This window comes from Ambystoma mexicanum, chromosome 4q (assembly GCF_040938575.1).
Source record: "Ambystoma mexicanum isolate Mex_15411 chromosome 4q, UKY_AmexF1_1, whole genome shotgun sequence".
NCBI classification, from domain to species: domain Eukaryota; kingdom Metazoa; phylum Chordata; class Amphibia; order Caudata; family Ambystomatidae; genus Ambystoma; species Ambystoma mexicanum.
In genome coordinates, this window is record NC_090928.1 from 204,835,332 (window position 1) to 204,849,924 (window position 14,593).

The window sequence follows — 14,593 nt, forward strand, 5'->3', positions numbered from 1 at the left end:
TAAGATTTCGTGCGTCATTATTAGATTGAGTTTTGCCTTCAAGATCATACATCGCATGCCTTTGTTTGGGAATTTCAGGCAATAGTTTTGCGTTTTTTTGACTTTGTTAAATGTTGGCGGGAGGTGGGCCAGTAGTTTGTTAGTACTGGCTTTTTCAATTGTCGAAATCCAGTCCCTCCATTCCATTTTCCGTTTCACCCGATCCGGATTGGATATCAGATCTTCTTCTGTACAGGCTATTTCTGTCAAGATGAGTTGGAGTCTTGTAGCCCACATCTTGAAAGCCTTACATGAGCCACTCTTTAGTTCTTCTGCGATAATGTTGTAAATTGGTAGGGTGTCCGACATCAAGATTTTCCTCCATAATCACATTTTGCTTTGTTCTACCAGCGAGGCTAGCGAGACAAGGCCTAATTCCCACCTGATCGCGGGCATGGAAGTTGACTTCGGTAAACCCAAACAGACTTCCAGACGTGGCCTTCCAGCTTCTGCCACACGCTTCTGGGGATGTTTAATGAAGCTTCCATGCCGTAAATGATCGATGGGACCACCTTCCCTTTATAAAAGTTGATGGCCGGTAGCATAGAGAATTTTCCAAATTTTCTGTCCACCGCTCTCGTCTGTGCTGTTAACAATCTCACCTTGCTCCATAGGTGTTCTTGCATTGCTTTTTCTCTTGCTGAACCATCAATGATCACCCCCAATTATTTAAACTCATTCACCACCTCAATTTTTGTTTTGTTCAGGTAGCATTTTGGTGGTTGCGGCGACTTTTTGTTGATTTGTCGAAAACTAGCATTTTTGTTTTTGCTATATTGAATTCCAAATGGTTCGTTTCCATATATTTTTCCAAGTTTGTTAATTTGCGCTGGAGTCCAATTTGCATTTGGTCGATGATGATAGCGCCATCTGCATAGAGTAGTCGTGATATTTGTGCTTTACCTATCCTGGGGGGGGAGGCTCTGATTTGTTCCTCCTCCGATTGATAGTCCCCCAAAAGCGTGATAAACAAAGCCAGAGCTAAAGGGCAGCCTTGCTTAACGCCACGCTTCACCTGGATCTCCTTTGACAGGGCACCTTGTTTGTTCAGTTTCACCCTGATTTTCGTGTCGGCATGGAGTGCTTTGATCGGGTTCAAGATTGCCGGGGGGCAATTCCAATGATTTAACTTATCCCAGAGTTTTGCCCAATCTATTTTATCGAAGGCTTTCGACAGGTCTACAAATGTAAGATACACTTTTGGGGCGACTTCTCTCACTTTGGCCTTTAGTATGTTGATCAATAGGATGTTTATAGAGGTGCTCCCATTTTTCTGAAACCCTGTTTGAAAGTCATCGTTGCATCGAGCCGTTTTGGCCCAAGTTCTAAAGTGGTTCAATAACTGTGATGCAAAAATCTTCCCCACGATATCTAGCAAGGCTATGGGTCTATAGCTTTCTGGATTTTCTCTGCCACCTTTTTTGTAAATGGGGACGATTATAGCCTTCAGCCAGGTTTCGGGGATCATGTTAGTGTTCCTACAGTGGGAGAAGATTTTGCTGATCACGCCCGCCCATGCTTTTGGCGATTTTTTCAGATCTGCGTTGGTCAATCCATCCGGACCGGGAGCTCTTGAGGTTTTTAGTTTGAGGATGGCGTTTTCGATTTCCGCCAAGTTCGACACGTTTACCCACTCTGCTGTGGCATCTTTGTCACTCTCCAGTGCTCTCTCTTGCGGTAGGTCGAATTGGGCCGTTAAATATGACACCAATTTCTCCTCTGACACTGAGTTTGCGATTTCTGTGGCCGTGTTCGAGTTCGTAGTTCTAATTAGTGCCCAGAAATTGCTTGACTTTTTTGTGTTGAGGGCTCTCAACATTTTCTCAGTATCTTGTTGGTACAGTTGGAGTTTGTGATGTTTTAACCAATGTTTGTACTTTTTTGCTTCCTTTTGCCACTGCTCCCATGCTTCTTTGGTGTTTGTTTTCTTCGCAGTTCTCTTTGCTTTGCGAGCAATTTTCCTCTTTTCGACTACCAGTTTGTCATAGGTATGTTTAGGATGCGTCACCTGTCTTTGTTTACCAGCGACTACTCTTCTAAATGGAAGCAACATCGGTAGATAGTTTGGACGCTCTGCGCCGTCATTAGTTGCGTCTACTTCAGTCGGCCATCCATAGTTTCTGGATATATTTATAAAATCTGTTTCCGTCATGCGCAATCGGGTTTGCTGGATATTCACCTCCACTTGAAACGGATATGTTGGGTTAGCCGGCTGCTTCCCATTCCATGCGCACATCACGAGGTTATGATCACTGTGCGTGGTTCTTTGTACTTTGAATTCCAGGATACTCGTCAGAAGACCCTGGGAGGCGTAGATGTAATCCAAAGTGGCTTTGGAGGACAGGTTTTCCCAGGTCGGGATGTTCACTTGGTTAGGGAATAGTATTTCGATGTTATGTAAATTTTGCGATTTGGCGACCGCCCTCCAGGCCTTTCCCCGTTTCACTGTGTTACCTTGTAGGGCCTTGTCTTTTGTGGTCCACTGTGGTTCTGCACAATCAGCGTTCAAGGCGCCACACACGATAATCTCAATCTTTTCGAACTCCGCGTAGATCCAGTCTATTGTCTCACCCATCTTTCTACAATATGCTTTTGTGTTTGTCCGTTGGGGTTTCCAATATGTATTTATTATTTCTAGGTGAATAGTGTCTTCCTGTTCTCTCGGTGTCATTTGTTTGCTCCACGTTGTGGTTGTCACCTGCAACTCGTAAGATTCCATTATTTTCTTTTCCGAAGACAAACCGGAGCCCATTTTTATTGCGGTCAACAGGCCCGACGATGGACGACCCAACAAGCCTTTTATGGCCGGTGATATTTCCACTTCAAATCCATCTAGTGACGGTTTCTCTAAAAGCCATGTCTCTTGGAGACACACGATATCCATGCTGGTTAGGTCCACGTCGCTCGCCACTGTCAGGTGAGCGTGACCTCGCGTGTTCCATGAACCTAGGGTTATTCTTTCGACGCTTGCCTCTCTCTGTGTGTTGACTGTTCCTGTCTGCGATTGTGCCGTAGACAAATTTCGCTGCTATCCCTGAGATTTCGGGTTTAGTGTTGCTTTTAACCAAGACCAAGGACCTTGTGGTGTTGCAGCTGCCTTTATTTTTTCCAAGTTTCTCATTTGATTTACCTCTGGTGACTTCCTACGCGTTCTTCTTCTTGGGCTAAGGATTGTTGCCCTTTGAGGGTCCTCTCTGTTCAACCGTGAGTTATAATTTTGCTGATTACTCTCGTATCTTTCTTTCTCTCTTTTTTCTCTCTTTTCACCGGGGGCCTGTTTTCGGAGGTATAGTTGCGATGGTTATACCGGTGCTCCAGGTCCTCCTGGCGGGTATATCTGTTAGGACTGAAGCGCCTTTTTTCATGCCATTCTTTGCCCAGTCGGTTTGCTTTATATCGCTCTTCCGTTCTAGATATGTATCGCTGTGTTCGTTCCTCGCTGTCTTGTACTTACCTCGTTGTATCTTCGCTGTAACTTATGGTTTTTATTTCTGTTAATGTAAAGCCACTTTTTTCCAATTCTCTCACTGCGATAGGGTTAATGTATTGAATTCCCACCGCCTTGACATGGAGGTATGCCTTTGCTGTATTCCCTCTATGGTACGGCTCCACTACTGTGATGTCTTCCGACTTCATGCTTTTTAACGTCGTTGTTTTGCTTATTATTTGAAGGATAGTTCTCCTATTCAAGACTATGTAGTCTTTTATTGCTTTAGTTTGTTCGATTTTGAATGTGCGTTCTGCATCATCTGTTCTTACATTTTTGTTTTGCTGTCTGCTTGCGTTTTTGTCCTCTCTTCTTGGCTCTGGAGTTGCTAGCCTTCTTGTTCTGGCCCTGTCCTCTTTGCTGTCTCTTTTGCTGCAGAGTCGCTTCTTGTTTTCATTTTCCTTTGCGTTTGGCTCCTGACGATCTTTCTGGCCTGGCCGTTCCTTGTTTCCGTCTGCTTCCTTTACTTCTTTTCTGCTTGCTGATTGTTCCTTGACTGCAGTTTTTATTTCTTCGTCCTTTTCGATGATAAATACCTCCTGGTCTATGTCCCCAGGGTTTTCTTCCCAATGTTGCGAGAGATTCATCAAATCTGAGTCCTCCAAAAACTCTTGGGTTGCAGTTGGGGAGCCTTGGTTGTGGGGCCTCTGTTTCAGTGATCCCACAGTTTCTACAGATTCTTTTTTTTGGATCGGGTTCTTTGTGTAGTCCTTCTTTGGTTTTCGCTTCGCTCCTGTGGGTGAACGAGGCGGCATGATCTTCAAGTCTTTGCCTGATGTTTTGACGACCCTTGGGTCGCTTGCGGCTAGGAGACTTGGTTCTCCCAAATTCGGTGCTGCCGCGTCAGTGGTTCTTGAAGAGACCCTGTTTTTCTCTTTTGCCTGTTCTTTTGACTCTTGCCAAGCGTCCAGTTCTTTCAGCCTTTCTCTCATGTCGTTTTGATTCCGTTGTGTTTGGTCTGTTACTGTTTGCCTTTTCTTCTCTTTTTTGATGTCTTCTACTTTTTTCTCCCAGCATTGTTGTTGGTTGTTATTTCTCTCTTCTAGGGCGGTAATGTATCCTTCAATATAGGTCATTTTTGTTGTTAAATTAGCCAGTATTGCGGTGTTATCTTGTACTCCTTCTTTTATCGCCTCGTAGAGTTTGCAAAAAGGAGCTAGGGCGATCATCATGGCTGACATGACCGTTTCTATATCCGATTTTTTGCTAGGAAATTCTTTCAAGGTTGATGAAGATGTTTCACTGGTCCGTCTGGGTTTCGGGGATGATGTCAGTGTCGCTTGTCTGTCGGCGTTTCGGGGCCCCTCTCTCAATGCGTTCTCCCTTAGATGCTTTCCCGATTGGTCCTGGTCTGACCTGTTTGCTGACGTGGATCTTCTGTTCCTGTGCCCTAGATGGGCATTTGGGTCTTGGGCCCCTGATCTAGTTGGGGTCAGAGAATCTTGATTCCTGCTGATGTGATTTTTGGTCCAGTCCAGGCAGTGATCATTTATCTGTAGTGCTTTTGTGCCGTCCACCTGTGTACCTGGCGGCCTTTCTATATTTGATGACTGGTCCTGTCGGCTTCTTTCCTCATCTTGTGGGGTCTTATTTCTCTCTCCCGACAGGTCCTTTACAATTTGTTGTGAAGCAGCTTTTACCGCATTACTCTCTTCGCCTTGTTTCTCCCCACGGAGTTGGTTCCCTGTCATGGCATCTGATGCGGTGGTGTCTTTAGGTGCTTGGTTATTTTCTGTATTTTTCCCTGTGCTTGGTGCGATTTGAGGTGAGCCGGGATCCTTTGTCGGTGGGATTGCAGTATGCCATCGTACTGCGTTGGTTTTACGCAATTTACTGACCGGCCAGATTTCCTGGACAGCTTCCAAAATTTCTGCATCTGACAGTTCTGTTTCTGTGTCTAATTTTCTTTTCTGATGTTTACAGAAAAAAGCTTTTAGAGTGCCCGACATCAGGGGTGTGGGAAGCCATTTCAGTTGCACATCACTTTTTTTCTGTGGTTTTTGCTGCCTGCTTACCGCCCCTTTCCCTTGATTTAATTTTTCCTTTTCTTGATTTCTTCTTTTTTTGTGATTTCAGCTTTGTCGTGCCCGCTTGAGCCTTTCTTTTTGTTCTTAGTTTATCTGCATTTTTTGTTTTGGCGTTAGCCAGCAGTTGTTTGTCTTCTAAGTCTGAACCCGACTCTGAATTTTTTTCTTCGTCGGATTCTGTGTTAGTAGATTCGGTTCATTTGCTTCCATATCGTCATCACTTTCTTGGTTTATCGGTCTAAGAGACCCTTTGTTGTTGTATTTCATCAGGTTTTCAGGTTTTTGTCTAGGAATTCTGCTTTCCTTCTCAGTGGTTTGGATGGGAATCTTATCTGCCAGACTTGGCTCCCTGTGTACTGTGGCCGTGATGCATGTCTTCTCTCTCTCTGTTTGTTTGTTCAGGCCTGCATCTCCGGCCTGTTCCCCATTCAGAGGCCGGCCTCCGCCCCCCGTGCCCTGCGACGCCGTACCTGGAGCACCGGCTCCAGCACTGCTCACACACGGGGCCGACTCCACCCCCTCAGGCAGCGTGTCTGCAGCCGATGGCGTCCGCGCCATCGTGCTTTCCTGGGGGGCCAGGAGGGCCGGCGTCTCGGGTGGTGCGAACGCCACGGTGTCAGCGAACGCTGCAGCACCCGCACCCGCGCCCTCCCCAGCGTTCGAGACCGGCGCGCCGCACCGCTCAGGGCCCAGCAGGAGCCGTCCTCCGGCTGCCCCCGCTGGGGATGCGCTCGCCATGCCGGCGGTTAGTGGTGCGCCGCCCGCATAGTCAGACGCGTCTCGCAATGGGGAGGGTGAGTGAGTAGGGGCCCCGCTGCTTGCTTTGTTGATTTCTTTTCTATTTTGAGGGGCTAAGTTCCGATTTCTTTGTTGTTGTTCTTGAATTTCTCGGATGTCGTCCTGAATTTTATCCTCATCCGCCCTTTGCTCTCCTTGGGGCGAGATCTTAGAAGCCTCCCCTGGCCTGAATGGTTGGCTGTGGGTAAAGCAGTCTTTCACGTTTCGCGACTTTGTCTTTGCGGTCGAATTTGTGTTAAAGTTTGTTATCATGTTTTTGGTGTGTTTGGTACTTCTGAGTTGGCGAGGACTCAACTCTGCGTCCCTCTCCGCCTCTGAGTCCGTGTCCACATCTGTGACAATGGCTGTGACTGTGTCATCGCGCTGCTCTTGCTCCGCTCTTGCGTTTTTCTTTTCTGGGAGCTTTTGATGCTTTAAGGATTTCCCATTAGGCTCCATACCTCGCTAGATGCTCGCGGATCCCGCGGACTCCTGCAGACTCCAACTCTCCTCACAACTCCGCTCACCGCTTTGCTTAGGATGTGGGTTTTTAAGTCCTCCCACACTGGTAGTAGGCAGGGTAGAAAGACTGTAGAGACTCCTGCAGACTCCAACTCTCCTCACAACTATCTTGACGCTGAAAAAGCTTTTGACTGCGTTAATTGGAAATATCTGTATTCAGTGTTGCGCGGGATGGGGTTTGGTGTGAAATGTGTAATTATTATACTCCTGTCCAACAGCAGATGTAAATACTAACGGGTTGCTATCTGAAGTTTTTGTACTAATGAGAGCACTAGGCAAGGATGCCCACTGTCTCCTTTACTTATCGTAATTGCAATTGAGCCCTTGGCTATAGCACTTAGACAAGACAGTAGATTACACAGAATGAGTTGCAGGGGTTTGAAGCAGAGATTGTGGCTCTATGCAGATGACCCGCTTTTGATATCGAGGAACTTGGAAGGTTCACTACCTGTGCTCATGGACATTCTGTTGTAATTTCATCGTTCTTCCGGTTATAAAGTGAACTGGATGAAGTCTGAATTGATGCCTTTGACGTCTACATGTAATAAAGAGGATATCATTTCTTTGGGGTTCAGGTGGTGTGTGGATAGAATGCATTATTTAGGTATTTGGCTTACTCCTAGGATTACGGACATTGTACATGAAAACCTGAAGGAGTTATGTAAGGACGTCAAGTTGGAACTGGAGAGTTGGGAGTTGCTAAATCTTTCACTATAGGGGAAAATGAACGCTCTTAAGATGACTTCGAACCCCGAGGATAAATTATGTGCTGAATATGATCCCAATGAATATCAATTTGCATTACTCGAAGGAGTTAGATAGGCTCATGCAAGATTTCTTCTGGGACCATAAACCGCCGAGATTGAAGATTTGGAAATTACAGTTCCCTCTGGAACTGGGAGTCCCTAACGTCCAGGCCTACCATCTGGCATTTATGGCACCATTTTTTGTCCCAGTTCTTAACAAAACTCCAGATGACTGGGCTATTGCTGAAGTTGGTTCTAATTGACCCTTGCCGCCCATGGCGGTCTTGTCAACTGTGACAAGATTTGGTGGTATGAAGAATCCCATGACGGAATTTCTGCAGATTTCCTGGAAAAAACTCTGTGAACTTCTGAAAGTAGATGCTCTCAAAGAACCTGGAGCGTCGATTTCATTAAATGCTCGAGCCAAGATAGATGGGAAGTCCATTTTCTGGCCAGAGTGGTTTCTGGGAGGGATCATGTGGATTGCGGATCTGTTCAATGACGGGAAGTGGTTGACGGCCAGGGAAGTTAATGATAAGTGGGATATCACAAACTTTACGAATATGGATTATCGGAAGCTGAGGAGAGCGATTGGTGATGTGGAGGTGAACGGTGGGTTGATTTTGGAATTTTTCTCTACCAAATCGAAGAAAGGGGAAGGTGGTTTAGTTAGTAAAATTTATCGACAGATTATTGCTGAATACAAGGAGAATGTTGTGCTGAGAGACGAATGGGGTCAGAGAATTGGCTGTGATATTTCACCTGCGCTTTGTCAAGGATGTGTCAGAATGTGAAACTTTGTTCCTTAAACCTGAGTGAAAGTTCTCAACAGATTATTAAAATCTTAAACAGGATTTATTGGACCCCTGAAAGGCTGTGTAAGAAAGCACTTCCCGATACTAGTGACTGCTGGGGCTGTCTGAATCAAGTTGGGACTCTAGAGCATATGATGTGGGATTGTGTGAGAGTGAGAGGATTTTGGACAGAATTTGGTTTGATCTGCGAGAAGGTACTGGATGTGAAAATTGATTTGGATTTTAAGGCTTTAATAATGGGAGGTGATGAATTACTTGACAAACTGACTACTTGTCAGAAGAAGTGGTTATTTTGTGGTGCGGTGTTTGGGAAGAAATTGATTCTAATGGGTTGGAAATCTGTTGTTTCTCCGAAAATGGATGTTTGAATTGAGGAAGGTGAGCATTTCAATTAATTTTAAATTCATTAGCACACTTAGAGAGAAGGGAAAACCTTGTTTTAAGGGTCTTACTGATCACTCAGATGTTGGTTTTAGTGGCAGAGTGTGTGGATGCCTGATGCAACACAACACACCAGCTGAATAGAGGAGCAATGCTTAGTAGGACAGTTTGATTGAAGGTGTGTTCGCACATGACATGGTTAAGGGCAATAGCTGACACAAGCTCTTGAATTTCTTTTAAATGTATTAGCACACTTTGAGGGGAGGGAAAAGTGTTTAGGATGCGCAAGGTGAAAATTTTTGCTGGGACATTAGTGGCATAGTGATTGGGTGTATGGCCAAAACAGCAGGGTGGCGGAGGAGTTTTCACTGCGGTCACTTGATAGAATGCTTGCTTACACATGGTTTAACACAAAAACCGAGCAATTGAATTTTACTTTAAATGTATAAGCACACTTTGAGGGAAGTGTAGGAGTGTTTGGGGTTTGCTGGCAAAATATTGTCTGCAGGGTCTTGCTGATCACTGAGGCAGGGGCATTATTGGTCAGGCGATTGGGTGTGCCAGGCAGTACAACACACGGCCTACCTGGACAGATGAGGAATGTGTGCGTGTGCTCAAAGATGACTTGGTTGGGTGCAATAGCTCACGCAGTCGCTTCAATTCCTGCTAAAATTATTAGTAGACTTTGAAACAAGGCAAACGTGTTTGATTTATAACATGATCGAATTCTGTACAAGATCTTGGTGATCACTAAGGCAGTGGAATTTATAGCAAGCTGATTGGGTGTGTGAGGAAGCACACTATCTGTCAAGAGAGAGTTGGAATTTGATTGAATCCGTGTTCACACTTGAATGAGCAAGATAGCTGATAGCAGTAGCACTTGCATTTCTTTCAAATGTATTGGCACATTTCTAGGGAAGGGGAATGGTGTTAAAGGTGTTCTAGGATGGAATTGTTTGCAGGATCTTGCTGATCACTAAGACAATGGCAATATTATGTCATAATATTTTCACACATCCTCCCCTAGCACAGCACTTTGCCGTAAGTTACAGAAAAAAGAGAGAGAGAGAGCGAGAGACACATTACAAAGGGCCTCATCACGGGTTGGGTGAGCGTTAAAAATGCAGCACTAATGCTAGAGGTAGATCTGCTGACTTTCTGCCCATTTTCGGTGCATTTACTGTGGCGTAATTTGTGCGTGGTAAATGCGCCGCAAATACAGCGTAGAGTCCTATGGACTCCGAATAAAATGGGGATTTACAGCCTTGCTGCAACTTGGGATTAGGCGCTAATAGCGCCGGACCGAGTTGCAGTAATGCTTTTTGCGTTAAGCGGTATTGTGGTGGATTTAGCGCCGGGATGACGCCCGACTTGTTATGACCCGCAAAGACTGCACCACACTGAGACAGACAAACCGTACATTTGGCATTCACATTCATGATGGGTAGAAATCCCAGTAACATACCGTAATGAACACAGAATGTACGCAGAGCACAATAAGTTAAAGAGGAAAGGGAGCAAGTTTACCGTCAGGACAGTACATTACTTACCTTCCAGGCACCTTGTTCTTACATGCCACCTTTGAACGTTTGGTGGATGGCTTTTCACGGCACTTTGGTGTCAGGTCTTATTTGTGGTTCAGGACCGGTTATAGCCTTCTAAGCTCTAGGTTATTACAGTGGAGTTTCCTTGGCAAGGCACTTGTGTTGACAAAGTCCTTTGCTTCCATGGTCAGTGGGTAGTCCAGTAGAGAGAGCAGATGTGGCATCTAGGAAATGGTCTGGACTTTTCAGGCAGTGTCTAGGCCACAGAGATATTTAGATGCTAATTTCAGAATCCCCTGCACAGGGGCAAAGCCAAAAGTGAGTTCAGAGCAGTTGATATGGTAGAAGGGGTTGGGCCAAAATGAGGATTGTCTGCAGTAATTTAATTGTGCCAATCTTTGTCCTGAATCAACTGAAATTTATGATATAGTGCTACTATTCAGTATGTACCATACTTTCCTCAAAGTCAGCGATTGTTGGACTTCTCATTTTTCTTAGGTTTTGGGGGCCCCAAAATTGTCTGTGCTGTCGCAAGTGGAGACTCTGTCTGTTTGTTCTATTCTTGTGTAGTGTGAGGGGAGACACTGCATTGCACTGTGCCTGTCTGCTAAACCTTTCTAGACTATCTATGATGATATATGGGCGTGCAGCTCACATGGACCTGCAACCTTCAGCATTCTTTATTTTATCTAGACACAACATTTCTTCTTTTTTTTTTAAATAGATTACACAGAACACTACATTTCATGTATAACTTTGTATACTGCAAGCCTGGTACCCTGAACCCGGTGTGGACTGACAGTAATCAGATATCGCAGTGTTAAAAGTTGAGTCTGCAACCAACACAAGCGCACCTCCCCTTACACACACACACACACACACACACACACATTCTGTGCGATGAAGAGCCTCATTGCAATGTATAATCATCTCATAATATGCCCTGGTAAAGCCTTGTGGCATGGCACATGCATTGTAGCCCCAGATACAAAACCCGATGCACCCAGTTACAAGCATCTAAGCCATGGTAAACCTCATGCAAGGGCACATGCATGTTATTTTCATGTATGTCTTACATATCTAGATGATATTGTTCCTGGACAAGGAAAGACCTATTTCAGGGGACAAGCTTCTTAATTCTGGTACAGCATTCCAGACCTCGATACATGTTCTTCGTCCCATGTGTGGTACACCTTCCATCACCTCCTTCATAACACTTGATTGATTGATTAAAAAAATGTATAAGGCATGTTCGTACAGAATGTGGGATTACAATGACATGATAGAAAATAAAATACATAATGAGAAATTACCGCATTTTTTTGGGTCGAATTTGTTTTTAACAATGCAGTGGGAGATTCCCTGCCACTCCCCCCCACTCACTTTCCCCTGCCTTCCCCTATTCCCTTACCCCAACCCCATCTATATATTAATACAAATGTACAAAAATCCCTAACAAACTCGATCAAAAGATTTCGGTCATTTCTCATTAGGTAATGTTGCATTCGATTATTTCTGCGGATACCCAGAATGTACTGTCTCAAGGTAATGACATCTATGCATAAAATGAGACATCCCAGACCGGAACACCAGAAACATCTGCGCAAGATACAAATGTTTCTTAATATCTCCCTGGAAACAGTGTACGCAAATCAGATGTCTGCGTGATGCTGCAAGACTTTTCCCGGGTGTCTAATCCTTCACACTCCTTTAGGAACATGTTTGACTGTCAGAGTTGCAAAACTATTGTATCAGAGCACCGCAGTAATCTTGTGGGTTGGTATTTCAAAGGTTTACCAACAAGGTAGGAAGACCAGACAACTAATCTTATAATTACCCCTGACCTTAACAGGAACCAAAAGTACAGACTGTCCCAGAGAGTAATTATAATCCCTTTTGTGGGTGCCAAAATGAAGTGAACTGCGTAAGACTAATTGTGACAGTGAAATGCCAAAGTTACCAGTATCTGACGCCACACCAAAGTTTAAAGCAGCAGCAAGAGAGTAAGCCAGCACTCATTGGAATTGGCCAACATCTTATCCCTGACTTGAAGTAAGGCAGGCTCTGTCCCATGGCGGGGTCTGAACCCGAAGTGAGCACTGCCCAAGTTACCCATCATAACGAAGCTCAAACTGCTAATATCAGGGTTATATTATCCCGGCCCAAACTGTGTGACATGGGACAGCAAGAAGTCTCTATATTGTTGACATTTGTGTGGCACTTCTTGCCTTCCGCAACAATTGGTAATAATGATCAACTCAGTAGGTTCTGATAAGAATTTGCCATCAAGGTCGGCTGTGTGGCAGGCGTACCTTGAATAAGCGTGCACAAGGAATTGCAATCTAAGAGATACCCCACAAAACAGAAATGGTCATTGACTGTAGGCTGAAGGTGCATAAGACCTGATGGTGACTTGGGAGTAGTATGGTTGTTTCATATTCATGTTCAGGGTGTTCGATTCCAATCAATGGACACTTTATGTTGCTCTGGATAAATCTTTTAAAGCGAAAAGCTTTCAATATAGTTTAAGCTGACATCTGTGGAATTTCCGGAATTGCTGTTGTGGTTTTTATTTCTTTCAAATTCTTGTCAATGACCACGTGGCATGCATCTGCACTCAGAAGGCTTGACTTCTTGTCACAGACATTTCATTGCTGGTTTTAGTGGCCTGTTCATTGAAGTTTAACCGGCATCCAAATAATGACATTTGGGTAGAGCACAAAAGAGCAACAATACAATCTGCAGTGAGCAAGGACTCTAAGAGCTGCCAGCGCTGCTTAGCAAAAATATCTTGCAACAACTGTGGAGTTGAACCATCAAGGGCGAACAACTCTTGAGAATCCTGGAATTGGTTCCGAAATTAATAAAAAACAGTAGATGAAATTTGTGAAAGGTATTTGATAAAGAAACCCGGAGCACTGAAAACCCCCTTGAAGCAGTGCAATGGCTCGAAGAATCCACTTAAAAAAGTGATTTGGAATAATTTTTCTAATTCATTTTCCTGGTTATAAGCCTCCCTTGTGTGTGGTGTTGTCTGCCTCTTGTCTGTGGGGCTTTAGATTTAAATGTGTGTTCTTTTTTCCAGGGCTTATTGTATCAACTAATTTTATTTAAATGTGATTATTTCAAATCTACAAAGTAAATAATGTTAAACATAGCCATTGGATTATTACAGTTGACAGAAGTCTGGTTTGTATGTTTACTTTAAAATCTGGAGCCAATTCTTTTGCTCGAGCGAGCGTCGCTTTCTCGAGCTTCGGAAAGATTGGGAAATCTCACACACTAGTCCCCGGGGATCTGTCATCCAGGTGGCAAGGGCACGGCCATCACTTTTGGATCCAGTTCCAGGGGGCGGACCAGTGCGGGAGAATCACCTGGGTGAGGGGTCTTCAGGGAGTGGGACACCGGATGGTGAGATGTAGTACCCTTTCCCTGTAACACCTTTACGCCATCCTACCCGGTAGGATATTTAGGAGCTTTACCCCCTCCCCTTTATCAACACAAAAACTTTCTCACTGACAGCCCGCACTAAGGGAAAACAGACTAACACCCGAGCTGTGTACCTGCCATGTCCCAATACTATGGTCAGGCAAGGTCAGGCAATTATAGACAATCACTCACAACTGACTTCCATTACACTTCCCCACACGGATAAAAGACGGAACACAAGACCACACTCTGAGCGAGACAAAGCACACGAAGAAACAGCAGTTCCAAGATGGCAGTTTAACAAGCGAAGAAAGATGGCGAAACAGAAAAGGGGCTTGCAAGGAGGGAAGTTACCTTGACCTTTCTGACAAGGAAATGTTGCATTAATGAAACCTTGAGAGAAATCGTAAGACAAGGACACCAAGCTTAAGAGTCCTGCATTGTGTGTCTGATGTACCCAGGGCCCTCTCACATCAGTAATCAAGGTGGGGAGAATCTCCAGCCACCGTGGTACTGTCCTTGGCTCCAAGAACAAAGCCTCTTTAGTGAAATCAACACAGCCAGTTAGTTGGGGAGACCGATACAAGACCAGTTTGTGTTGAAGCCAAGGTTGCAAGCATCAACAGTGTATGGTGAGCGGTGGAACGAACATTGTTAAAACACTTGTGATAAGAAACTCAAATGGACTTAAAACTGCTGATGAGTGATTGAACTTTAATGCAAGTTGCAATACCTTTGACAGAGTGGTCCCGCAACACGTGGGTGCCCATTGAAGGTCTCTGTAAGTTACCCAGCTAAAAAGTGATAAAAGTAGTTAAATTTGATC